Raw genomic sequence first — 7,879 nt, 5'->3', positions numbered from 1 at the left:
AGAGAGAGAGAGAGAGAGAGAGAGAGAGAGAGAGAGAGAGAGAGAAAGACTCACACATATACATTGACACAACCACCCCCAACACACACATACAAAGAGACACACACACTGACCCACACATATATACAGAGTCACACACAGACCCAAACACACAGACACAGCCAAGGACACACACAACCACAGACATACATATACAACACACACACACACACACACACACACACACACACACACACACACACATTATTCTCATCATTGTTATCAGCTGTGCCAGGACTCAGGAGAGCTACTGGGAAAAATCACAGCTGTGTCCTGTACATAAAATGTCCAACCTGTTGTAGCAAGGATCAGGAAATGAAGAGATAATGGAAAACCAGCCAATGACTCAAAAATCCTGTATGTTCCAAGTCTTGACCTAGGGTGAAGATAAGCAGTTGGCCACTGTGGCTTTGTTAACTCTTCTTTACCTCTTAAAAAGTCCTGCTTTTGATGCTGTGCATAAGCAGACCTGATTTTCTGTGCCTAAGTGTATACAAGGTTTCAGTTAAACCCTTCGTCTCCTGGTCTCTATCTCTCTCTGTCTCTGTCTCTCTCTCTGTCTCTCTCTCTCTGTTTCTCTGTCTCCTCTCTCTCTCTCTCTCTCTCTCTCTCTCTCTCTCTCTCTCTCTCTCTCTCTCTCTCTCTGTGTGTGTGTGTGTGTGTGTGTTATTTCTACCAGCTCCTACCTGCAGGCACTCTGTGCCCCCAAGGCACCACTTTCTTACACTGCAGAAGTTGACATACTTGATGAGTTGCAAAAAGAAACGTTAAAAGCCACAAATTGGCCTGGTGACTCTTCTGTTGCTGCCCTCCCCGATATGACCCATGTAAATCAGTATCTTGGGTGCCACATTTGTGAATGATGCCACGGCCACCAAAGAGCAATTTTCTACATCTCTCTGAGCCCAAATGCTCATCCTGTCTCCTGTGACTTGCTGCCTACAAGCAAAGGCTTAACTTACCACCCAGCACCTTTGTCCATATATCTTACTGATGGCACCAGCTACTGATGCCTGACAGTTATTGTAACAGACAACAAATACTGAAATTTTCCTACTTAGAGCCAGGCTATGCCCACAAAGCTTTATCTTCTAAGAAAATCAATGAAATCTTGTGTGATCAGGTAAAATGTTCTTCTGGCTGTTAGCTAGAAGGACATACTCTAGAACAGGAACCTTTGGTGGAACTCAAATTAGGTGAACATATTTCTTCTTTTTCTGCTTTTCATTTCATTTTTGAGACAGAGTACTATTTGTAGTTCAGACTGGGGTGCTATCTCAGATCCTTGGGTTCTGGGTTCACAGGTGTGACACAAAGCATTCAGCCAATGCATCTGCTCTAAGTAATCCTGGGTAACTCTACAAGCTCTGATAATTTGATGTTCCCACGTATGTTGCTGACTAGGGTGAGATGAGGAAGTGGATAGGATGCAACTCCATCCTTCTTACAATTGTCACTGATTCTAAGCCCAGGAATCGAAACAGAGAATGTCCAAAACAGTAGCCATGAGTGAGTCAGGCAGATCTTGCTCCATGGAGAACCCTGGTGACCTTCCAGAGTCTGGTGACCCACAGCAGGGGTCACAGGTGAGGTGAGTTCAGTGGATTGGACTGGGAAGGCTTAGGAAGAGGTCAATGAAGTTTACACTATCAGATTGGAGAGACCCAGGAAGAGGTGTGGGTGGGCGGGGATCATCAACTGCAGCACACACTCAGGGCATAAAGCCATTTTGTCTCGACTTCTGATTAGGGTCTGAAAACTGTTGACAGGCTCAGAGCAAACTTCCCATTTGCACTGAAATCCTGCCTTTCCCAGGTTTGTACATGGTGAAGTGATCCCAGGGACTGCTAAGGTCAACTGAATCAGGGTGGATGCACCAGAAACTTCTGTATATCCTAATAACTGTGTACAGTGCCATGTTGAAGGATGCCAATATGTTTTATTCTAGGGTTTGACACACTCAGATACTTGACAACATGAATATATTATATTATCATCCAAAATTCCAGTAGCAGCTACAGCTACAAAAACACTGAGAGAAAAGATCCATCTGCTTCTTTATCCTCTGACTTGCAGGTCCAGCCTAACTCAGATCCCCTCACTCTGGGCTGGCTGCTCAGTATGGGTGACCTCCTCTAGTATCCTTTGCTTGGCAGATGGCTACTTTGTGTCTTTGGTTGTGTATATTTGTCTGTATACTTTGGTCTGGGCATTTAGAGTCTGTTATCTTTTTCCACAATGTTGGTTCTTGGGGTTGAACCCTGACCACCAGTTTGGAGGCAGGCACCCTTACTTGCCAAGTTATTTCACAGGTCCTAGTGAGGGAATTTGGAGACACACATTTCTAACAAATTCTTTTGACATCTCTGTGAGTTACTCCCTCTCTGTAGTCTCAGACCCTGAGTCTATAGATCTTACCAGTTTTAACTAAGTTTCCCTATGTCTCCCTTAAGAGTCTTGCTCATGCATGAGCAGAGGAAGAAACAGGAGCCCATAGGCTACAGCCTTTAACCAGTTAGGAGGAAGTTAATCTAGTGATATGATAGACCTGTAGGCCCAAGTCTGTTTCCAGTGTGTCACTGACAGGAAATAGAATATTGGGACCTTTCTCAGACAGGAAGTTTGATCGCACATGGAGTAGGTGGAAAGTTTGGTGGGACAGCGCAAAGTCATAGAACTTGAACTCATGAGGCAGAGGTTACAAGAACCAGAAGGCAACATATGGGGCCAAGGCAAGTCCGTCATTTATGCTTCACCTGTAGCCCCATATAGAAGGCACAGCAGAACTCCTAAGGTCCTTCTAGGATACCAGCAATCCTCTCTTCAAGCCCAAAGTCACTGTGTTCACAGCACTTTCAGTAACAAGCCCAGGGTAACTGTAGGTATGGACAAGAGGCTGTGTCACTGGAAATATCAGGTGGTCTCCTCTAAGTAGATGTACTCGGAGGATATCACAGGAGGAGCATTGATGTAACTCTGGGAAATGTGACATGGATAAAATGAATGTACCAAGCACCCCGAAAACTACTCTCTGCTTTCAAGACTTAGAGGTTTTTGCATCTACATTTGAGGACCCCGCCCCAGCCATGATTTTTCGTCTACATCTGCCTCCCTGTAATAACATAGCTGTTTCATTGAAATGCACTGCAAACCTGGCTCCTCTGAAGAACTTACACCCCTACCCTGTTCATCTCCCTCCTGCGTTACTCTCATGGCCAGCTCCTATGGAGAGCAGGAGTTCACAGTCCTTTACCTACTCAACAAGTTTAATGAGGGACACTGTGGTTCCAGTGTCTGGGACTAGCTAGGCTCTCAGAGCCTGTATAATATAAGTCTGTAGTTAGATGCTTCAGAATCACAAAGAACCCTGCCGGATACATTAAAGAATCCTGGATCAGGAGAAGCTCCCAACTAGCCCAGCCTTAGTTTCTGGAGGCTGTGCAGGCCCCAGTATCAGACAGTCTGTAGTAGGATCTGAGGATTTGTCTTGAATCCATTGTTCCAGTTCCCAGAAGTCATGGTTCCCCATACCCTGGCACTAAAGACGGTCCACCTTTTTTTTTTTAATTCTTTAAGTTTTTAAATTAAAATTGCACCCCGGTATGATGATTTTCATTTGTGAACTCAATCCATAGGCAGTCTGTCCCGGGTGGCCGTCCTCTGACCCTAGACCCACACACACAGAGAACAGCAAGGGATGGGACAATAAGTTTCCACTCATCATAGAGCAGCTACGTCTTCAGCTCTGTACACCTAGCTGGTGATAGAGTGACAAGTGTCAGAGTAAACAAGAGGCCACCACCCGCAGAAATGAAAATTATCTACCAGTAATGGGGTAGGAAAGTCCATGATTCTGAGGACCCTTCTGGGACCACCTCCCTTGGGGGTGTTCCTTCTCATGGAGCAGCACCTGGCTTGCACACTCCATCTACGCGCACTGTTTTGTTCCCCTTTTGGCAGAGAAAGAGGTGCTGACAAGGAACGATTGTGAGCCTCACCTCTGATCAGAACACATGTGCAGCCCCCACTCTTACAAACATTAGCTAAATTTATATTTGTATATATTATAGTTATATATTAAAAAGAAGAAAAAAAAACTTTCCCGAAGAGAGATTCCTGAAGAACCCAAGTGGCTCAGGACGGTTACTGTCTCCTCACCCACAAAGCTTCTCTTATAAAATCTTCCAGTGCGATCTTGAAGAAATCCCCTCGCCCTCTTGCCTTCCCCCCTCCCAGCCCTCTTCTGTGTCGCCACAACCCTGGACTACCCCCTGCTCCAGCCCAGTGGCGTCCAGTCTCATCTCTGGCCATCCATGGCTGCCATGCTTTCTGAGGGGCAGCCCCCTGTGATGCTCTGGGGGGCCACGTGGGCTGTGGGCAGTGGAGATGGAAGGTGTTCGAGGAAGAGGGCGGGATCTAGGGCACCTGGTGGTTGGGTGGGGATGTGGCCCAGAAGGGGCTGAAGTTTGCTGGGGGGGGGGCCCCCCCCGGGAGCAGGCTACAGCTGTCATGGGGCTGCTGCTGCTCTACAGGCCCTCAGAGGTTCAAATCTTGAAGAACACGCCCAGAGCATCAGGGAAGTTAGGTGGTGTAGGGATGTTGCTGGGAGTACACAGCATCTGCAGGTGGTGATGGCTGTTGGGAATGTTGCTTCCTTGAAAGAACGTGCTTAGGGCGGTCTTGAACTGCCAGTGCGCTGCTAGCAGCAGCTGCCGGGCCTGGTCGGCCACACAGCACACAGCCAGCACGAACTGGTTGATCATGACCTGGTACACAGCTCGTCCGTGTTCACCAACATGGTACTGGGCGGCACAGGCTCATGCTCGCAACTCTGCTGCGGCAGCAGACGCCCAGCGAATGCTGTGATTTGGCTCCTGCTGCCGCTCCAAATCCTCAAACAACAGTGCAGGGAGGAGACGCCAGGATCAACATTTGGGGGCCACGAGCCAACGCCGCTGATTGGCCCACGTGCAGCAAGGCCAGCCGCAGGGTCCAACATGGACATTTGATTCCCTCCTTGGTGGTTTTGTTTCTTCTAGAAAGGCACAGCCATGGCTGCTCTTGCCTCCTCCAAACAGCAAGGTCTGCTGCCCTTTCACTGTAGCTCCTCCAGTACACTTGTCTTAGTTTGGGTTTTATTGTTGTGAAGAAACACCATGACCATGGCAACTCTTATAAAGGACAACATTTAATTGGGGCTGCCTTACAGTTTCAGAGGTTTAGTCCATTATTGTTCATGGCGGGAAATATGGTAGCATGCTGGCAGACATGGTGCCAGAAAAGGAGCTGAGAGTTTTCCGTCTTGATTTGTAGGCAGCAAGGAGAGACTGTGTGCCACAATGGAATAGCTCGAGCATAGGAAACTTCTAAGCCTGCCCTTATGGTGACACACTTCCTCCAACAAGGCCACATCTCCTACTAGTGTCACCATTTATGGGCCAAGCACTCAAACACATGAGTCTATGGGGGCCATTCCTGTTCAAATCACAACAGCACTCTTGTCCAGTTTGTAGTCCCAGCCTTTCATGGCATATGTTCTCTCTATTCTAAACTTTAATGTGACCAAGAAATTCATGAGCTGTGGGGCTGAGAGATACCCCATTGCTTCATTCTCTGGCCCAAGAAACCAGCTCCTTCATTTTCTGCATATCCTGGTAGTTTTTTTTTCAAGACTGGACTCTGGCATCACATCTAAAGGAAATGTATCTGCCATTTATTGACCAACATTCAAAGGATGTTTATTGATGATTTTCTAAGACAAAAAGTTCCTTGGTGCATGTCTGTGAGTATGGTGTGGTTGTGAAATTTTCATATACATATATACTCAGTCGACACCAAGAAACCAAATGGCTCTTCTGCAGCTCCAGTCACTCTCTACCACTTGAATGCTAATGGACGTGCCCAGACCTGGTTATTATTTCTTTGTATCTTGGTGAAGACAATCAAATGGCTATAGGCTTATATTTGGCTTCCATATTCTATTCCAGTAGCCTCTGTCTGTTTTGGGCCTTAGTATGCTGCTAAGACTACTATGGTTCTGTAATAAAACTTAAAACTCAGTGTGGTGATACCTCCCACCATGTTCTTTTTATTCAAGAATTATTGGCTATCCATAGCCTTTTTTGTTTCATGAAAAGTTTAAGATTGCCTTTTCTCTATATGTGGAGGAAATATCTTGAAAGTTCTTTATTGTGCATTGAATCTGTAGATTGTTTTCACATTATGTATTTCATTCTTGACTTCTTGAATAAGGTTTTGATTCAACAGCATATTGTTTAATCTTATGAGATTATATATCCTCCATTGTTTTTCTTGCTTTTTTTCCAGTTTTATTCCATTGCAATCAAATAAACAGAATGGTTTCTGTTTCATTGAACTTGTAGTTCTTAAATTTCACTTTTTGTCCTAATACACACAGTACTTTATAGAAAATATCAGGTGCTGCTGAGAAGAATGTATATTCTGAAATTTTGGATGAAAAGTACTGTAGGCACATGATGAACCCTTTATATCTTTGATATCATTTAATTCCAGTTTTTCTCTGGTGTCATGTGGTACTTCTTATGTACCCACCCCCTACTTATCCAACCTCTGTCCAGTAGCTTATGTTGTTCGCAAGTTCTTATTACAAACAAGTTCACAGTCAATTAGGTGAATTTCAGAAACAGCGGTGGCGCCTTGCTGGTTTGAACACTGAGGACACTCTAGACTCTCAAGCCTATGATAAAGCTGAAGACAGAGGCATATAAGTAGGAGTTTCAGAATTGCAGAAATCTCTGCAAACATACATCAAGATACAGGATCAGGAGATCCCACCATCCCAGCCAGACTTCCTACAGGAAGTGATGTGAGGCTCAATATCAGACAGACTTCAATACCAGCTAACAACTCACCATGGTCCTTTATGTCCAGGCCCTAATAACCAGTCTCAAATGCATCTGCAGCCTGGCACAGCACAGGTTTTTCTTAGGTCTTCTGAGTGTTTACACCACCATAGTATGGCCATGGCTTTACCATCAGATTATGAAAAACACAATTTTACCTACAACAAGTATAATACCAAAAATGAAGAAGGATTGCTGGGGAAACTAGTTGGTGCAGCTTTGACCCTACATTCTTAAAGAATCTATCCACTTGGCACAAGGAAATAACATGTACAGAAGTAGTATTAATGTAAGCAACGTCTTGATGCACCTGATGTAAGAGAGAAAGGATTGAGGAATACCATGTACTGTTATGTAGCTATGCTGTAAATTTAGTGCTACCATAATCTTGAGGTCTGTCTGATACTGTGTTAAGCATCTAGCAGGATAGCATGGATCACAATTAACTTGGGCAAGATCCCATAGATGATTAACATCATTCTTTAAAAGTCCCACTCGATGGTGTTAATTTAATACACCTAATTGGAAGAGCTGGTTTACCAGGAACTTCTTCTGTAAAGTGGGGTTGTGGAGAGCATCAGGTTTACATATATTGTGTGCCACGCTGTATGCACAGAGTTTTGCAAAGCTATTTCAGTTGCTGTAGCTGCCACAGGCCCCTACCACTGTGGTAGCAATAATGGTACATGTGCCAAAATCTCTTTTGTAATGATGGAGGGATGGGACATTATCAGAGATGATAAGATCCCCGATCCATTTATCAGTGGCATTTATGGGAACCCAGACTATTGGTGGTATATCAATATCCCTGAACAATTTTTTTGCAGGGGGAGAGAATTTGTTTATTTCTGAGGAGTTTAACTTGGCATTGAGAGTGTCACTTTGGAACCAGACAAAAATAAAAAAAGGAAATCTCACACAGGAATGCCCAGTATAGGTCAAATTGGGAGCTGGAC

The 7,879-nt window shown here is 44.9% G+C and overlaps 1 pseudogene; it reads right to left on the bottom strand.

The window, feature by feature from the left end:
* Positions 1–4,336: 4,336 nt before the first annotated feature.
* On the bottom strand, positions 4,337–4,837 carry LOC114630993 (annotated as a pseudogene).
* Between the last annotated feature and the right edge of the window lie 3,042 nt (positions 4,838–7,879).

The sequence above is a fragment of the Grammomys surdaster genome, unplaced genomic scaffold, assembly GCF_004785775.1.
Source record: "Grammomys surdaster isolate TR1022 unplaced genomic scaffold, NIH_TR_1.0 349, whole genome shotgun sequence".
NCBI classification, from domain to species: domain Eukaryota; kingdom Metazoa; phylum Chordata; class Mammalia; order Rodentia; family Muridae; genus Grammomys; species Grammomys surdaster.
Note: the sequence above shows the minus strand (reverse complement) of the source record. Positions and strands in the feature narration are given on the sequence as shown.